Source organism: Papaver somniferum, chromosome 6 (genome assembly GCF_003573695.1).
Source record: "Papaver somniferum cultivar HN1 chromosome 6, ASM357369v1, whole genome shotgun sequence".
NCBI lineage: Eukaryota > Viridiplantae > Streptophyta > Magnoliopsida > Ranunculales > Papaveraceae > Papaver > Papaver somniferum.
The window spans coordinates 115,752,463-115,772,939 of NC_039363.1; the positions used below are offsets into that span (position 1 = coordinate 115,752,463).

The window sequence follows — 20,477 nt, forward strand, 5'->3', positions numbered from 1 at the left end:
GTTTTGCGTTTTCAAGTTTTTATATCATCTTGTTACAACATCAAAGTTGACTAAACAGTTTTATTTTAAGGTTAAATTATGTTTATAAGGCACATCCGGAGGTATATTTATGTCCAATACCACGACTTGTAAATTGTTTAATAAACTACCACGAGCTTTCATATATACCCGAGCCTGATACTATCTAATTAGCAAATGACAGATATATCCCAAAAATTGACGCATGGATGTCGCATTTAGATGGTGACATGTAAATAGGAAAAGTGTACTCCATATACCATACCATTTCTCTTTTGATATATGCGGCGAGTATCTTCCTTCGTCACCTTCAATCCCTAGTTCTTTTGGTCCAAAATAGGCCCACACCAGTGCTTTTTCCATCAAAATCATTAAACATGAGCCAATTTCAATCCCTACCTTCACCGTAACTCGATTGATTTCAATGAATTTAGGTGTTTTGCTAACTTTTGTTTTTATTGTGTCCATGGTTTTAGGCCTTCGGCACTGGTAAAAGCTTTGTAACCGGTAAATTCTTCTTTATTAAACTTATTTATACTCAGTAAAGTGGTTCCATGGTTTTTTTTTTATAGTTATTTCAATTCTGAAAATTATAAATGACTACATAGGCATGTCGGTGATATGCAAAATCATATGCATCGTGCTTATACTTAATTGTTTGTTTATTTTACAATTAAAGGCACAACTAGGACAGGTACTTAAGGTTTATCGTTGCTTTTATAAATGAGGAGTGAAACGTCTTTTGGCTTTGTGATGATTGGGTCACTAATCATAAGATATAATAAATTCCGTGATATGAGCTTCATTCATACACCTAATTCTCCCATTATATGATTTTGGATTTGCTTAACTAATCCCCTAGCTACTGTGTTTGTACAATTTTGCTTATTTTCGGCACTCGAGTTTCAAATGAATTAGGTGCTGGGAAACTGCTTGCTATACTGTTTAGAATCGGATGTTTGGGATGTGGAGAGAAAAGGGAAAGTTATGGAGAATGAAATTAGCAAATTTGCTTAGAGAAATGACAATATATCAGCAAAGGTAACAATTAGTAGTAAATTTCATCATTCTTGATATTCCTGTTAGTGATATAGAATGCATAACACTAGAGTAAACAAGGGATTTCAGAACATATATGCAAGTTGTACTTCCTACTTCCTAGCATCTCTTTGTCTTTGCTAATTTGTTTGTAACTGAATGCATGGTGACTTGATAGTAGCTAATTCCAATATCCACGAGAAATCTAAGTTCTTATACTTTGTTAGGTTGAATTTACAGTATAATGAAAAATGTACCGAAGTGGTACCAAGTCTCTACGTAAAAAGAATAATGGTAGAAAACTTTATGCTCTCTATTGTTTTTTATGAATGGTGTCACAATTATCTCATTTATTTATATGATACCATTTGCAACTGCTTCTGGTGTAAGTTTTCCTTTGTGTCCCATTACTCACTGATCTCCTAGCTATTATTTATGTGTGCGTGTACACCATCACATGTATGTATTTTTGGCACTAGGTTTACAAATGACTAGGTGCTTGGAAATCGTAAGATGCATGTTTAACAGTCTTCACCATTTTGATTATTGCAGGAACTGAGATGGATATGTATAGTGAGTTTGACACTTTATGTGTGTCGCTACATTGTGGGATATGCTTACAGAAATATGAATAATTTGGATGACATAATTCGTTATCAATTTTGAGTTCATGTGTTGTTCTTACTGTTTTCTAGGGGCATTAGACTTCTAAGTATGCAGTTCTTATTTTGGTTAAGGTGAAAAGGATAAAAAAAATAAGTGAACACCATAATGAATTTTCCTGTCTATGAATTCTAGAACACAATTCCCTATTTTCCATTCCTAAGTGAACACCTATAGAAACTAGTTCCCTATTTTGCACATTGTGTGAAGTCAGCAAGGTAAAATACAAATTTGAAAATTCAATCTTCATATCAAGCGTTGCAATTAAGTGATGTTTTCCATTTCATGTTTAATGTTTGGCCAATACCAATAAATATATTCCAAATTGCGAAATCTACTATGGAGATGATAATTCGAAAATGGAAAAAGAAGCTTGGAAGAGGTAAGTGTTGTGTAACCCTAACATACATCAGGTTTGATTATCAATGAAGATAATTAGACATTACCTTCAATAAACCATGATATGTATTATTAACTATGGTGCATATGAGGCCCTTATGTGTATGCAACGTTGCTGAAGTTCTTTGGTAATTCTTTCACTCAGATAAATTAGCTGGGAAACAACTTTTCTTGGTGTTACAATATTATTTAGTTGTCTCATCTCTTTACAGTACAGAAGAGGAGGTCCTCCGCCTGCCTTTTTCTCTGCTGCTTAGGCTCAATTTCCTTTTTTTGATCCAAATGATGTTATTTATGCAAGTGATGGCATACATTCATTGCAAAGATCTTAATTTTGGAAATGGTTAAATTTAATTTTTGAAACTCTCTTTTCTTTGGTGAATAAGAGCGTTGTTATCAGCGAAGAGATGGCAATTCTGAAAGTTACCAGTTACATCAATTAAGGAGATACTCACAGGAACAGGGAGTAACTCCCGTGTGGTACAATTCAATGTGTATAATTGGTTAGTAACTTATGTGAACCGTCTTCACTGTGATCTAACTAAATTTGTTATGATCGAGGATGAGATGGTTCCTAGAAGTTACTAGCCAACTGCATTGTTTTTGATACATGATAATCAATTCCATAGCTTTCTCTCATTCACTTCGGGTGATAATCTGGGTGATAGCTGACTCACACCTTAGGAATGGACTTGAACTCGGGTATTGACAGATCTTGCAATACCATTTTTGTGTTGGGAGTTATGTATAAAAGGTTGGTCAATAAAATGGTTCATATAATAACTTTAATTAGTCAGAAGCTTATACAGTTGTATAATGAAGGATGATCTGGGATAATGCTGAATACTAGATTCATAACAGTCCATTTGTCTCTCAGTACAGTACATCATCGTTTGATTAATACAATGCACAATTATACACTCATTACGGGTTATTTGGGATTTGGGACATATATGTGTCCATGAACCTGTTGTTTGTCCGTCGAATTGTTTTTGTGTCGCGGAGAAACAGACAAATCGCATACTCTTCGGATTGAAAAGGGATGTGCATTTTCAAGAGTGATATTAGTTTATACCCATCCTTTGTATTTTGCTAAGAGGTATCTTAAAAGTACAAAAAAATCATTTTCAAATATTATTTCCCTTATCGATTTTTTCTTATTCAATATTTGTTCCAAAAAACACCATCAACCATGCTGACATGATGGTATACAATCAGCGCTGTATTTTGTTGAATATTATGTCAAAAGTGAATGGTATTCTTCATTAACAACAATCAACACGGTATTCATTATATATAATTATTTTTTTCAACCATGCTGATTGCAGACATGGTATGTATAGTCAACCGTGATTTTTTTGAGAATTTTTTTTTACCACATTCGATTGGTATTCAACAGTTATTTGTGCCGACTGTCTAGAATCAGAATGAAATTCATGCCGATTTAGGGGGGGAAAATAAGATTTTTTTATATAAATAATTTTAAAAAATTTAAAATTTAAAGGGGGATTTTGTGTTTCCCCCTCAAAATAAATAGTTAATTTGCATTACCCCCTTCATAAATTGATAATTGGTGAAACCTCCTGTCTGTTATAACTGCCGTGATCTCCTAATAAATTGTGCACGTGTTATTGGATCATCGATTTTATCTTACGGTCAAAGACCATAAAAAGAGATGAACAGTGAGAGATTAACCTACGAAGAGATCTTCTCCTTCATCTCCGTCGTCTTCACCGAATTTTCTCTGAAACTAATTTTCTTCATTTTAGATTACCCTTGAATTTTCTCTGAAACATCAACTACCAACTAACCCCACGTTTTACTTCTACAAACAAATTCAAAATTCCAGCACACTATTCATTCATTTATAAGGAATAACCTTTGTATTTCAATGACCGTGATTTCAACTAATGAAATTTCTATCCGCATCCTCTTCACCAAATGCATCACACTAATTACTAGACAAATGGGGTTTTCTCAAAAGCCAAAACCCCTAAAATTCTCCTTTAACTATCACTCTGATAGGACTTGACTGCAACCATAACTTGACCAGGGATGGTTCATCAGAATAGGCGCAACATAACTAATATATTACTGCCGAGTTGTTAGCTTACTTGTTTTCCTTGCTATTCTAGTCATGTAATACGTGGTCTTGGAGACACATATTTATACCCAGTCAGGGTATTGGTTTGGTTTATCAAATTATTAGTCAAAGTACTATTGTTTTTGGTATATCTGCACCTCCGTGATAAGAAGCCTAGCAAGTTTCTTATCAGTTCGTATTTCAGAGCCACCCGCTGCTAAAAAAAAAATTCAATTGATGCCTAAGAAGAACGAAACTATGGAAAATCATCTACAAGATCTCACTAGTCAAATTTCTTCTATGGATGAATCCAGCAATCGATTGGTAAGAGAGTCGGCATCTCTACCTGTGAATACGGGATCTAGAAAACAAACCGACGGAATAGGAAAATTATTGCTTCCTCACTTTGATAGAGCCGATCCTGAAGGTTGGATATATAAAACTGAACTCTATTTTGAATTTTATGAAACACCACCACTGCAACAGGTTAAAATTGCAGGTTTCCATCTAGAGGGTAAAGCTTTACAATGGTATAAATGGATGAAAGCAGTTGAACCAATCCAATCTTGGGTAGGGTTTTCAACTGCCTTGCTCAAACGATTTGGAAGAAATCGTTATGATGATCCGGTTACATCACTTGCAAAGCTAAGCAAGACGAGTTCTCTAGATGAATACCAAGAAGACTTTGAAAGATTATCAAATATGGTGACAGGGTTATCTGAAGATTTCTTGATTAGCTTTTATATTGGAGGGTTGAAAGAGGAACTTCGATTGGAAGTACAATCATTTAACCCATTAACCCTGGTGAATGCAATTGGAATTGCTCGACTACAAAATGATAAGTTGGCAATTATAAGTAAAGGTTATCGTAACTATCAAAAAACCCATGTGGTTGCAGATCAACCGTTATCCATCAAAGGATCACCACAAGCTACCAATTCACCCCTTATTAAACGGTTAACACCTGAGGAAGCTGCTGCAAGGCATGCACATAAGTTGTGTTATAACTGTGATGAACGTTGGGTTCGAGGGCATCGTTGCAAGAAGAAAACATTGTTATGGATTGAAGGAGAGGATGGGAATGTTGGCGAGGCAGAACAAGAGCTCAGTGATGATTAGAATTGCGAGGAAATAGCGGAAATATCACTTCATGCGTTAGCTGGGTCTGTCACGCCTCAAACAATATGTGTGCAAGGTGAAATTAAACGTTTACCCATTACCATATTAATCGATACAGGAAGTACGCATAATTTCATTGATCCTTCAATTTTTAAGCGGGTGAACCTAAAATTCATTAAGGATACTCAATTTGAAGTTATGGTAGCTAATGGAGCCAAAATACCATGTGTTGGACTATGTCCAAATTTGGAGTTTCGATTACAGAAGCATATGTTCAGTGGTGATTTTCATTTGCTCAAGCTTGGTGGTTGTGATATGGTATCAGGGGCTCAATGGTTGCAGACATTAGGACCTATTACTTGGTATTTTAACAAGTTGGTAATGGAGTTTGTGTCACAAGGCAGTAAAATTCGTCTTGTGGGTAATCAAACTTTGAAAACAAAGGTGGATTCTGCACACACTATGCGTCGTTTGATTGCGAAAGGTGGTCAAGGGGTATTATGTCAGGTCCTCTTGATTCCTACAAAAGACAAGACCAGCTCGATCCATAAGGATATTCAGGATGTTATCGATGTCTTTAGAGAAGTGGTAACGTCGACTATGCAACTACCTCCAGTCCGTGAGCACGATCATAAAATTAACTTGATACCAGGTTCTACTCCCATCAATGTGCGGCCGCACCGGTATGCCAATTTCCAGAAAGCATAAATTGAGAAGGTGGTGAAGGAATTACTGGACTCTTGATTGATTCGACCAAGCACAAGCCCTTTTTCCTCCCCAGTACTGTTGGTGAAAAAGAAAGACGGTAGTTGGAGAATGTGTGTAGACTACCGAGCCCTCAACAAGGTCACAATTAAAGATAAGTTTCCGATACCTGTTATAGAAGAACTTTTAGATAAAATTACATGGTTCCAAATATTTTACAAAATTAGATTTACGTTCAGGTTACTACCAAATTTTAATGCACAAACCTGACATAGGTAAAACAACTTTTCGAACACACGATGGACATTATGAGTTTTTGGTTATGCCCTTTGGATTGACTAATGCACCATCCACTTTCCAACATTTAATGAATGATATATTTCACCCATATTTACGAAGGTTTATTTTGGTGTTTTTCGATGACATATTGATATATAGCAGGAATTGGGCAGATTATTTGAATCATCTCAAGACCATATTCCAGTTACTCAAGGATAATCACTTAGTAGTTAAATTAACCAAGTGTACTTTCGGTACAGAAGAAACAAAATATTTGGGGCATGTTATATCATCTGATGGGGTGGCAGCAGACCCGTCAAAGGTCAGCAACATGGTAGATTGTCCGATACCAAGGTCAATCAAGGCTTTGAGAGGTGTTTTAGGACTTACAGAATATTACCGCAAGTTTGTCAAGAATTATGGAAAAATAGCTCATCCGTTAACGCAGTTGTTAAAAAAAGACAATTTCAAGTGGAGTCCGGAAGATAATGATGCTTTTGCTAACTTAAAGAAGGTTATGTCATCTACACCAGTTCTGGCATTACCTAACTTCTCAAGGCCATTTACAATAGAATGCAATGCTAGCGGATAGGGGTTGGGCGCAGTTCTCATGCAGGATCAACGTCCTATATTCTTCTAAAGCAAGCTTTTGGCGCCTAAAAATCTTGGGTTGTCAGCGTATGAAAAATAAATGTTATATATTGTTTAAGCAGTCACAAAGTGGCGACCATATTTGGTGGGGCAAAGGTTTATCATTCATACTGATCACCAAAGCCTGAAGCACCTTCTAGATGCAAAAGCCAGCACTACACATATTCAACAAAAATGGCTGACAAAACAATTAGGTTATGACTACACTATTAATTACAAGAGAGGAGTTGAAAACAAAGTTGATGATGCTCTCTCTCACATACAAGAAGACGGGGAAATATCTGCGATAACATATACTAGTTTTACATGGATGGATGATCTAAAGGCTGAATTAAGGGATGACCCGTGGGTGCATAATGAAATTAAAAAAAACAATAATTCGATCTTTGCCGCGAAACATTACACAGTTGAATATGGCTTGCTCAAGTACCATCAGCAACTAGTTATCAGCCCAGATTCAAGGTGAAAAGAAGTTTTATTAAAGGAATATCACTCAACACCCATGGCAGGGCACTCTAGCTACATAAAAACAATAAAACGGTTAACGAAAATGTTCTATTGGAAAGGAATTCGATCAGACGTCAGGGAGTTTATAGCGCAGTGTGTTGTGTGTCAAAGGAATAAGTATGACACACTAGATCCGAGTAGTCTTCTTCAGCCACTTCCTATACCCGACACCATTTGGATAGAAATTTCTATGGATTTCATCGATGGGCTACCTAACTCTTTTGGTAAAACAGTAATATTTGTGGTGGTGGACAGACTCACAAAATATGGGCATTTCATGGCTCTTAAGCATCCGTATACAGCAGTTTCGGTAGCTAAAACATTTGTAGAGAATATTGTGAAATTGCATGGGTACCTAAGGTTGATAGTTTCAGATTCGTGATGTTGTTTTCACTAGCCGTTTTTGGTAAGAGCTATTTTTCCTGCCAGGAACGCAGCTGAAAATGAGTTCCTCGTACCATCCTCAGACAGATGGTCAAACGGAGGTTGTTAACAGGTGTTTGGAGACATATATAAGGTGTTTTGCAGGGAATAAACCTAAATCTTGGTCTACTTGGATTCACTGGGAAGAATACTGGTACAACACGACGTACCATACTTCTATTAAAATGACCCCGTTTGAAGCGTTGTATGGCATACAACCACCGTCACTTCTTACTTATCTTCCAGGTGAAGCTCAAACTACACCAGTTGATGACGCTTTGTCTCGCAGAGATCATATACTATCTATCCTTAAAGATAATTTAGCTGTAGCGCGCAATCGGATGAAGCAACAAGATGATTTGAAAAGAAGCGAGAAGATCTTCCAAGTCGGGGATCATGTTTATCTAAAACTACAACCATACAGGCAACAATATACAGATCGAAGAGGTACCCAAAATCTTTCTCCTCGATACTATGGTCCTTACAAGATTATAAAGTGTGTAGGAAAGGTTGCATATGAACTTGAGCTCCCAGTTGGATCCCGTATACATCCAGTATTTTATGTATCGAATCTGAAAAATGCAGTAATTTCGACGACTATAGCTATATCAGAATTACCTGACCAAGTAGAGGGAGAGGATGAGATATCTGTTGTAGCTTTAAACCTTGAGGACAAGGTTCGTCTGAAGGGGACAGGAATGATAGGACTTGACTGCAACCATAACTTGACCAGGGATGGTTCGTCAGAATAGACGCAACATAACTAATATATTACTGCTGAGTTGTTAGCTTACTTGTTTTCCTTACTATCCAAGTCATGTAATACGTGGTCTTGGAGACAGATATTTATACCCAGTCAGGGTATTGGTTTGATTTATCAAATTATTAATCAAAGTACTATTATTTTTGGTATATTTGCACCTCCGTGATAAGAACCCTGGCAAGGTTCTTATCACACTCAGTCTTACTCTCCCCATGATCTGTTGCTACAGATGCTTCCGTTAAGAATCATTCTGAACACACAAGATCAATTTTTGAAATTGATTCAAAAGAACCAAAACCAATCAACCCGAATTTAAAATTTGGGGTTTTATTAGATTCATAAATTGTTCAAAATATTTAAATAATTACTTATTTGGTGAAGTGGTATTTTTACTGATGGTGAAGACTGTATGCGGCTGTGGCAGCAGAGCCGCATCTATAACTAAAATTCATTTTATCCCAAACAACATAGCATCGCTTTTTTTTTTTTTTTTGAGAATAAAATGATTTATATTAACATAGCATCGCATGATTAAAGAAATTAGAGCTTTTCCCCTGTGAACATCCATATGGAAATGTAATCGACTGTTAATAAAAAAAATGATGATGTAGCTTTATAGATTTCAAATTAATTATAATTAAACTGTGGTGCCATTAAAGGAAACCTGAGAACTTCGAGTTTGCAGTTGTTGCAGAGAAGTGGACGGAGATGGAGATGGAGATGAAGAAAGGTATGTCTCTCTTATCCTCTCTTTATTTTCTGTTAAGCTTATCAAAGTATTTTTTTGTTTTATTTTAATATTGCCAACACGTGATTTGCGCGTGATAACTTAAGTGGATAGTAACGACAGTTATAACAGACAGGAGGTTTCACCAATTATCAATTTATAAAGGCGTTAATGCAAATTAGCTATTTATTTTGAGAGGAAACACAAAATCCCTCAAATTTAAATGATAAAAAACAATATAATAATTTAAAAGAACAAGGGGGAAATTTGCGTTACCTCCCCTGTAAAGATTGGTAATTTGCATTACCTCCCCTACAAAAATAAAATTAGCAAAACCTCATGTCGTCGATAATTCTGTCTATTCCAAGTTAGCTGACTCAACACTAATTTACACGTGGTTTTTTGTAAGGGAGGTAATGCAAATTACCAATTTTTACAAGGGAGGTAACGCAAATTACCCCAAAAAAATAAAAACCACATGTAAGTTAGTGCTGAGTCATCTAACTTGGAATAACGGAATTATTGACGAGAGGAGGTTTTGCTAATTTTATTTCTGTAGGGGAGGTAATGCAAATTACCAATCTTTATAGGGGAGGTAATGCAAATTACCCCAAGAACAAGGGTAGTTCATCATTATTAAAAATATATGGATAAGGGGTTATGGATAAGAGGTTACGAGAATTATTTCTAAATGCTTAAAAACAAGAAAAAAAAAACGGAATTACTTCTAAATATTCTTATTTTGTCCATATCATCCACATGTGGGTTCTTGAAAATGGTGGGGAAATCAGGGTATACCGCCATTTTCAATACCGCCTACAACAATCGGCATTGAAAAAAATGCTGACTGTAATAAAAGTATCACCAGTTTGTGGGGTATCCCCAGATTTTGGTTCTTAAAAATATTATTGTAAACCTTGACTTGACATTGAAGGAACAGTTGGAGGTAGTGTGAGTTCTTATTATTTTCTAACTGAACAGTAAATGGTTCTTAATATTACGAAAATTTGTTAAGTGGGTGACCTTTGCTTATTTTTGTGTGTTTTTTATTTTAGGTTTGACTGTTTTATTCGTATTCGTGCTTCAATTTCTTTGTTGTGCTCCTTGCCATGTGTAAGTATATGTGTGTTCATCTTTTTTTTTCCGTTTATTATGCAGATATTGCTTTATTTATTATATGAATTTTATCCCATAATATAGCCAATAGGTGTGTTCGAGTGCGTGTTTTCTTCTTTTTCCTCATATTTTTTAAGCAATTCCGCTGCTTTGCTCGAGTTTATATAATGGATTTGCCACCAAAACATCATTTGTTATAACCTCATTGATAAAATAACTATAGGGCATATGAGACATTTTGGAATACAAAGACAATAAAAGTGTACCAAAAGTGATGAATTGGCAGGGAAAACAATCCAATGTAGTAAGTACCTTTTGCAATTGAGGATAACCCGGATTTAGATGTCTTATCTACGCGATTTAATGTATTATATTATTGCTAAAGATAATGTTCGTCAATGTATTATTATGCACGTGATAAATATACACATGTTTGTTAATCTGTCAATGTATCATTATGCATGTGGTAAATATATACATGTAGTGTAATTATTTACAGAGTATATAACTTGATAACGCAATAGTTTTGGTGATTTTCTGAACTGGTAGTGGTTGGCATGTCGATCATCTTCATAGAAAACAAGTTGGGAGAAAGAATCACGACAAAACAAACAAACAACAACGATGCATAGTAACATTGGCAACAACAACCGTTCAATGGCTGAAAAATAGAAGTTAATGCATTGTTCTCTGCTGACTTGCTCAGGAATATGAGCAAGTTACTCATTCATCTCATCTTCAAATTATTTATAATCTGTCTAAATTAACGAGTAATCAAGATATACGAGCTGTTGCGTGGTAAGGGCATTGGATGAATAAATCAATCAAGCTTGGAGAAAATTATAGTGGCGCAGCGAACATCTTTCCAACAAATACACGTAAATCCATAATATTGGTGTTTTATGTTTGTATGTATAATCGAATTGCACTACTATTTTAATGTTAACTTTAAAATACTATGTATGTTATTCAGCAAGCACGCCTTGCAAAAAGTCCTTCAAAACAGAGATGTATTTCCCAAAAATGCACAACATCTATTGATCTGCAGTGTAAAGTTTGAATGTTCCTATTTTTAAAATTTTCTTGATGTCAACTTCAAAATATTTTTTATTAATATTATATTAGAATTAACGAATTTCCCAGCGGAGGTTTGACTTTCCAAGGTTTGTAAAACATCCACTGATCTGTAGCGTCAAGTTTGAATATTCATGTATTCATGTCCTTATAGTTCAGACTAAATTATTTACTTCTACATTGTTGACGAAATTTATTAGCTCAGTAAGGTTCAAAATATTCAAAAGGTTCGTTGTCTTAAGAAATGCGGTAAAAAATAAATGTATTGGGAAATACAATCTCAATCAAATAATTCTTTGTTTTCTGTGAAGGTATATGGCCAACGTTATCAATCAACTAATATTAGGAATGGTACAAGAAAAGAGGCCCCACACACAATGTTATTATTTTATCAATAGAAAATCGATGGATACCAATGAAAAATATGAGTTGGAATAGCGCATACATGGATAACAGTAGTGGCACGAGATGACGTTTTCGCAGTATTATCTGATTGAGGTTTATGAATCTAAAAAAGTGCGGATTAAAGGTCATTACAATAGGATCATATATATTTAGAACTAAAAGAAAAGACAAAAATGCGAGCTGACAAAGTTTAAACAATATCAAAAAAGTACATTACAACATTTTCTTTATATTCAATTGAGCTGTTGTTAACCCCATTGAGATGCGGAAGTCGAGATGCTGGACTTCTTCCTGCAAGTGCTTCTCCAGCATGAGACCTACTTCCTCTTGAGTTATAATTTCCACCATCAGAGATATCAGACTCGTCCGAAGTTGCATCATCACAAGGGATGTGATCAATTTCAAGACATGCATGCAAATCACCCTGCATTGTTGAATTCCTTGAAGTGTTGGATCCATTTCTTTGGATGTTTTCCACATTACTTTCTTTAATAATGGTTTCCAGAATATGAATCATTTTCGCTTTGAAAAATGGTTTATTTACCATCAACAGATGCCCTTTCCTGCGAAGCTCCATCTTAATTGCATTGCAGGTATCATGGTTTAGAATCCATGCAAACTTTTCCTTTTATGATATCTGTCAAGAAATTTAAGCTGCTCCTTCCATAAATCCGTGCTCAAGTCAAGTACTCCAATATCAACTACAATGACAAAGGTTGAATCTTTAAGGTTTTGAACGCGTACTCCAGTCCTCAGGGTTTCACTTGCTGAATTCTCTGCTTTGAAACCATTCATACCACTGTTTTGAAAGACTTCACGAAGAATTTGAGTAAGCTCGCTCCATTAAGATGCTTCCCAAGTGCCTACTCCATTTTTCCTTAACCACTCAGACATGATAGATCTACTCATTGAACCATTAAGTGCTAGCAATACCTGCATTTACGTAAAGTTACTCAGGGAAGGCATTCAGATTGACAAAATTGGCTAATATATTAAACATATGAGTACAGAATTCCGAAATGCCACTTCAAACATCTGCAGTTGGATGCTTCACAGAAGAAAATAATTCTATACACCAACAACTAACTGAATAAGATATTTTTGTTGGCTTTTTATTTGCGCAAACTCTAAGCTAATCCTGGATTTGATTAAGTTAGCCAGGTTAGTTGTAAACCATTATAACATTCGCTTATGGTTAAATCATGCACTAAAGACTAGATTAAGTTAAAGCTAACTAGTGAACTATCCAATGTCACCACGAGTTGCGTCACTGGAATTCATAATGGAAGGTTAGAGTGACATGTGGCAAGCATGACAAGGATTCTCTTCTAGCCTGTTGCAATAAAGAGAGAATAAGTTTTATCCATAATCATGAGAAAGTAGAAGTAGAAGTCCAAGTCAGGAGCCAAATAAGTTAGCTTCCTTTTCTTCTCCATAACGATGTTTTATGTGTTGTTCATGAAGCCGTATATACTGTTTGTGATTATGTTCAATTCAATACTATGGTCAAAACTATTTTCAGCATACAGTTAATTTGATATCATGTTTTGGACTAAGTATTGATGGTTAAAGAGCTCAGTATCATTCAATTTTAACTTAACACTTAAAAATAAAATAAAATAAAATAAAATAAAAGAGCTCAGTATCATTCACTATTTTCACCATGCCTGCAGTTAGCAAATATTCGAGGACATGCGTAATTGTGTATCAAACGAAAGTACGCTAATATGACATGGAATCTCGATTAACAACAGTATCTAGCAACAATTATTGCTCAGACTCAGTGTAAATGATCAGTCAAAAGAAGATACTGTAAGCATTGCCTGAGAGATAATTTTCTGAGACCATTTATTTTTACCTCAGCCAGTCTTAAAGCTCCAATGCCAAATTTTAACACATTTTATTCCCAGTAAACCAAGATTACCTTATGCTACTTTCCAATTTACACATCCAAGTGGGTGATCGAATACCGGATAATAGAGGTGGGCGATTGAATACTGGATAACAGAGGTAAATTATCCGGTATGCAAAAGTCGAACATCAGATACACCTATCCAGCCAAATCCACTAGGTCGGCATTGATTGAATGGTGTGGTATGATGAGGATGTGAAATATCTATATGTACATTAAAGCTGAGTGACTGCTTACGTTCGTGTTGTTGAAGGGTCTGCTTGTACGAAACTTTCAAATACAGATTCCCATTTGATTGGAGCAATCCCTACATGAAAATAGAAGCCAACGTTAACTTAGCACTAGTGCCTTAATTCTCAAATCACTAATCAGAATGAAGTAAGTTCAATACCACAGCCAGTGTCATCAACTTCGAACCAAAGCACAATTTTGTTATCCTTTTTGAAGGGTCTCTTTTCATGGTTTCCGTTTGACTTGATTTTAGGTGTAGATTTCCGGTAAGTGGATAACGTCAAGGCATTTGTGCCGGTTTCAGAGCTCTCACACCATCCCCGCAAAACAATATGACCAGCTGTAAGGAATTCACAAATTAGATACGAAAAACTTACTTGATCATGCTCAAATACCACTGTACTTATTTAACTGGTGGAGGTGAGCACAATTAGTAGTTTTGTTTTTTAGATTAAGTTTTTCTTTATAATTTATATATTGAAGTGAGCAATGTAAAGGGAGATACAGTCTGCAACAATTCAATTTCTAATTAAAAGTAGAAATAAAGTGGTGGTGCTTACATGATGTAAACTTTATAGAATTGCTGATGAGATTTACAAATATTTGAACCAATCTGGCTGAGTCTCCAAGAACTAGCTTTGGCATATCATCTGCGAAAGTAGACGCACAACACATTTGAAACAAATAATCAGATAAGATAATTCTTAGTACCATTTTTGTTTCCACTCAATTATATATATATTGAAATATTCAAACGACAAGATAGGTACTTACCAGAGAGATCTAGAACAGTCTCAACATTGTGGTTGATGCATTGCACAGAAAACATATCCATTAGTCCTTCGAGTTCCCGTCCCAAGTCAAACTCAGCTTCTTCAAGTACGAGTTTTCCAGATTCAACCTTCAAAAATGAGATAATAACTGGTCAAAATAGTTGCTTGCTTCTTCTATCAGCCTCAGAGTGCTTTCTGCTCACTATTCGTTAATGTGTAATAATGTTATGTTTCTGTTCTTTATGTATGTTGTACAAGTAAACTGATGATAACAATCAGGGGTCTTTTTTTTTTTTTTTTTCCTGAATACAAGTGAAGGGCTTCGAGTGGGTCATTGTTGCATATAAAGTGGAAACTTAAAATTTTTATGGGTATCTCACCTTGCTGAGGTCCAAAATGTTATTGAGAAGCCGAAGAAGAGCATTAGAGCATTTACGAATCTGAGTTACCGTTGAGTATTGTTCGTTTGTTAGACAATCATCACATATCAGAATATCCAGCAGTCCTATAACTGCAGCACATAGGTGTCCGTAGCTCATGACTGCATTATATTAGAAGAAGAAATTTTACTTACTACAACTATAAAAAGCGGTATACCAGATTCAGAAACAGTCAGCTAAGTCTTAATAGAGCAAAAAGCACCAAAATAGCGGAATTGACTGACCAGAAAGAAAGAAAGAAAGAAGACACTTCAACTTATAAGACATAACAGGTAACATCACCAAACTTTGCCATATTAACTAACAAAAGTGCAAACAATGTACAGTAAAAAGAATTGAGACATCCACAGACTCACCTCATGTTTGCCAGGAACTGGCTTTTATAGTTGCTTGATGCCTCTGCACGTCTTCTTGCATCGAGATGGCTTATCAGTTCTGCTCTCAGTTTCATTTCCTTTGAGACTCCACTGGTCAATATCAAAATACAGAGACAGCCGATGAATAGTATACAAACAGATGCCGATATTAGTATGACCAATGTCTCAAACGCTGTCTGGTCTACCTTTCCCATAACATATCTCCTCGGAATGATAATAACACCCACCTGTACGAGGTATTAGCCATCACATCATCTTTTTAAAGGCTATTTGATAAGAAATTTCAATATCTCTCTTTCGACATAATTTGAAGCATGGGAAAAACATAAGAGTGGGTGTGGCATCTAGGAATTTGGTCTAGCTTTCGAAGATCTATTACAGACAACTAAAAGTGAATGAAGTTCTTTGTGGAATGTAATAAACTTCTAAAATCTTTTGGTTGAATCAAGAAGTATATGCTCTGGTTCATTGGCCAACTAAAACACAATGCAGCTGTTCTCATTCATTTCTAACAAAAAGGAAAAAAGTAAGACAAGACAAATAAACATTTTATATTGTAGTTATTTCTTACCAGTGGAAGTCTCTTAAGATTAAGGAAGAAGGAATCGATGTGGTACTGCTGGTGTCCAAGCTTAACGTTCTCAGCATGTACCTCGTGATTAGGACGCAACTTGCTGCCGTAGGCTTTTCCCAACCACATGGCACCCATTTTTATTATGTGATCTTCTGAATCAGATGGCATCATAAGTGCGGGACCTCCTGACAAATTCCTCAAAAGTGGGGCATCTGTAGATGTTGCAAGTAGATAACCCTCCTGAGAAGTCAAGTACATGTATCCACTGTGGTAGTCTACCAGTTCCCTCATTAGCTGACCCACACTGTATAATGCTGTAGTAACACCCACAACCGCCACTATACTTCCATTTGGAGCGTCTAGAGCTGATAACAGTGGTGAATCGGTAAATTTGCTTACTTTTACATGCCATGAAGGTGCACCGTCTGCAACTTCTGATGGACCAGCTATATCAATTAAGCCATCTGGGGGGACCCGTTTTGGCTTCCCTTTTGTCTCACCAGTTATTTGATCTACTGCTTCACGGTACCAAATTGCTGAGAGATTACCATGTAGGGATTGATTATTCCAACCCGGATATGGTGAATGCACACCAGTACTGTGGGTTCCTGCATCCGAAGAGTTAACGAGGTCGGAGTAGATATAGAATGTGTTATTTGTCTTGTGATCTCTATGAAAAGCCTGGACGAACCCATTCTTGTAACTGATAGTTATTGCATTAAGAGCCCTTCGACTTGCAAAGAGTGCCCATGTTACATTCTTCATTACTTCATAAAGCTGCCACCAATCAGCATTACATAAATCAAAGAAGCACCAAGGAATAAACACTAGTCCTATTAGATCAATGGAAACAGCAAAAGTAGAATGTATCTATAACTGACCTCAACTTTCGGTCCCTGGGTAGTTGGCCCATCGTATCGTCGAATAACGTATTCAGAAAGCTTAACCTGAGCCATTGTTATTTCTACAGTTGAATTCAAGATGTTCCACATCCGTAATATTGGACGCTGTAGAAGTTCGTAACGGAGACCAAATGCTAAGCTGTTTATTGATTTTGTTGTGTACACCCTTGTAAAGTGCCATATTAATACGGTTAACATCCCAATTAAAATTGCTAGCATCACCTGCATTAAGAATGTGATTAGGAGTCTTCTAAGAATGCAAGTGGTTAGCTCAAAAGCTACCCGTTGATGTATATAACAATGCAGGATGAAACATTGCATTCTTTTCTACTTCCAACGGAAAGACATTAGTAGGATATTCTACAAAATGAAAACCTAATAAGGTTTTTGTTAGGACCTCTATCAACTCTTCTACTTGGTTTTACGCTTCAATACAAAAACCCTTACTCTTTAAACTCCTATTGCTTATAAATAAAAAATGAGTTTTCCAAATATCTTACCTGGTACAAGTTTCAGCTCAATCAGCAACATCATCATCTTTGAAAATGGGCGGAATTTTTGTCGAATAAAAACTGAATAGATGGGTTTGACATACGAACCCTAGTTGGCCAATAATGATGATAGTTGGTTAAAGAATCTGTAAAATCCCAAATGATGATTGAAGTTGAAAGAAGATAAAAAAACGCATCAAAGACCAGACTTGAATCTTCAAAAATAGTGGAAAGAATAATTCGCTATGTCGCGGTAATTTTATTTTGTTTGAGAAGCAGCAAAATAGTGAAACACGTGTATGCCCCCCCCCCCCACCCACCCACACAACGACTTGGGTCAGTATTACATGACCCAATTCTCATTTTTGGAATTTGTATTCCTAACTAACTAGTTTCATTTTGCAGTTCGCATTGAAGATCAAGTGATGATGCATCATGGCTATAGCTTGCTAAATTATCGAAAACAAGATAAGTAAAAGAAAAAAATGTGATTATTTGTATGCTTACCATGATGGCAAGTCGAGCAACGAAGACACTGTAATAAGAAGAAAGGCAATGTGTATTATAATTTGTTCCAAACTGAAACTGATCACCATTTGTATTATCTTCTTCATCTTTAGCACCATGTTCTCCTCCTCCGCCATTAGTACGTCGTCTTCGAGGATGAATAGAACTGTTCTCATCGGAACCATTACACAACCCTCTGAGCACTCTTCTTAGACGTAATGGAATAGGAGTTGAAGGTGTTGTTGGCGGCGAGTCAGAAGTACTCATCGAATTACTTCTCTCCATTGAATATCCTTGTGATCACTCACTACCATTAAACTAACTATTCTACTACTTGTTTCTCTTTTTCTTAACTGATATTTTTCCAACTACGAGTAGATAAATAGAGAAAGAGGGATTCTTTAGAAGAGTGGTGATGAAGTTGGTTTATATTGAACTTGGAAGTGGTTGTTGATGTGATAGTGGACTGGTCACTCTTCTAAAACCGACGAATCGTTATTAGTGTATGTTTTGTCAAAAGTGGGGGTCATTGTTTGCTCCTAATCTAATCCGTATATATCACTCTCAGTTTTTTTTTATCACTATGTAAGATCGGTCGGCGAGTTATAACCCCAAAGATGTCACTATCCATATGCAAAAACTCCACCAAAACAAATTGTTCACAAAAACCCCATTTAACATAAATTGTCTATATTAGCCTTCTAGTTTAAATCACCCCAACAAAAATAAAAAACAACCTCACCTTTAATTTTAAATCACCCCAACAAAAATAAAAATCAACCCCACCATTAATTTCTATTATATTATCACCACCACAAAATAACACCACCAGCAGAACCACCAATGTGCCGCCACCAATGACCACCGCCGTTGCCAAAAACAACCACTGTCAACCGCCGCCACCGCCACTACCATCACCACCTCCACCGCCACCAACCACCACCGTGCCACCACATCCACCGCCGCCAACCACCACCGTGCCACCACCACCAACCACCACCGCGCCACCGCCGCCGCCAACCACCACCGCGCCACCGCCTCCACCAACGCCGCCGCCAACCACCGCCGCCGCCAACCACCACCGTGCCACCACCTCTACCGCCGCCAACCACCACCGCGCCACCGCCGTCGCCAACCACCACCGCGCCACCGCGCCGACAACTACCACCTCGCCATCACCACCACCGCCACCCAACACAGCGCCACCACCTCCATCCCCGAAAACCACCACCGCGCCACCGCCGACCACCACCACAGACCACCACTGTCGCCAACCACCACCACCAGCAACACCACCATTATCGCCGACCACCGCCACCAACCAGTCGCCACCGCCACAAAAAATGAATTTTATTGATCAATATTCAACAAAATAAGAAAAAAAATGATGAAACCAAACAGGAAAAATGATGAAACCAAAATTGATTTCACCAAAACTAGATGAAACCTAATTAGGTTTCATCATTTTTTCACATATTGTCATTTCGCCAACACAACTTCAATGATGAAATCAAACCAAAATAAACTAGGCAAAAATGACCAAAACTAGATAAAACCTAATTAGGTTTCATCATTTTTCCACATATTGTCATTTCTCCAACACAACTTCAATGATGAAACCAAACCAAAATAAACTAGGCAAAAATGATGAAACCAAAGTTGGTTTCACCAAAACTAGATGAAACCGAAATTGGTTTCATCATTTTTCCACATATTTTCATTTCACCAACACAAACTTCAATGATGAACTGAACCTGCCAATAGATGAAGAAAAAACTGGTTAATACAGGACGAATATATTTGATACTATAACGTTCCCAGGATAAGAAGCCCACATAAACCAAAAGATCTGATTAAATATAGATAGTTGGCTTGCATAATACAATTTAATGTCTAAAGCATAATAAACTGAACACAAATTGGAGAAACTACTAATTCACAAAACAGACAATAATCTTAGCACGGTAATGACATTGAAGTATATATTCAAGGAAGTCAGTCTCTCTCTCTACCGAATTTCTGCTTGTTTAGTGGAGCTCTGGAGCTTATGCTTCAGATATATGGATTCCTCAATACTTAAATATTGATGGTATAGTTAGTCTATGGTAAATTGCTAATGTCGTAAAACTTCAAATGATACTGTAAGCAGAAGGCAACCCTATACCCGGATAGAATCTCTTACTATAGTACCCAATAAGGCATGAATCCTGCAAAGACGTGACTAAGAACTACGACATTTTCCAAAAGAAATGATGCAGAAAACAACATCAACAATTTTATACATGATGGATCAGCGACGG

General features: G+C 36.5%; 1 pseudogene; it reads right to left on the reverse strand.

Moving 5' to 3' along the window:
* Positions 1-12,082: 12,082 nt before the first annotated feature.
* LOC113288973 lies at positions 12,083-18,556 on the reverse strand (annotated as a pseudogene).
* Positions 18,557-20,477: the final 1,921 nt, after the last annotated feature.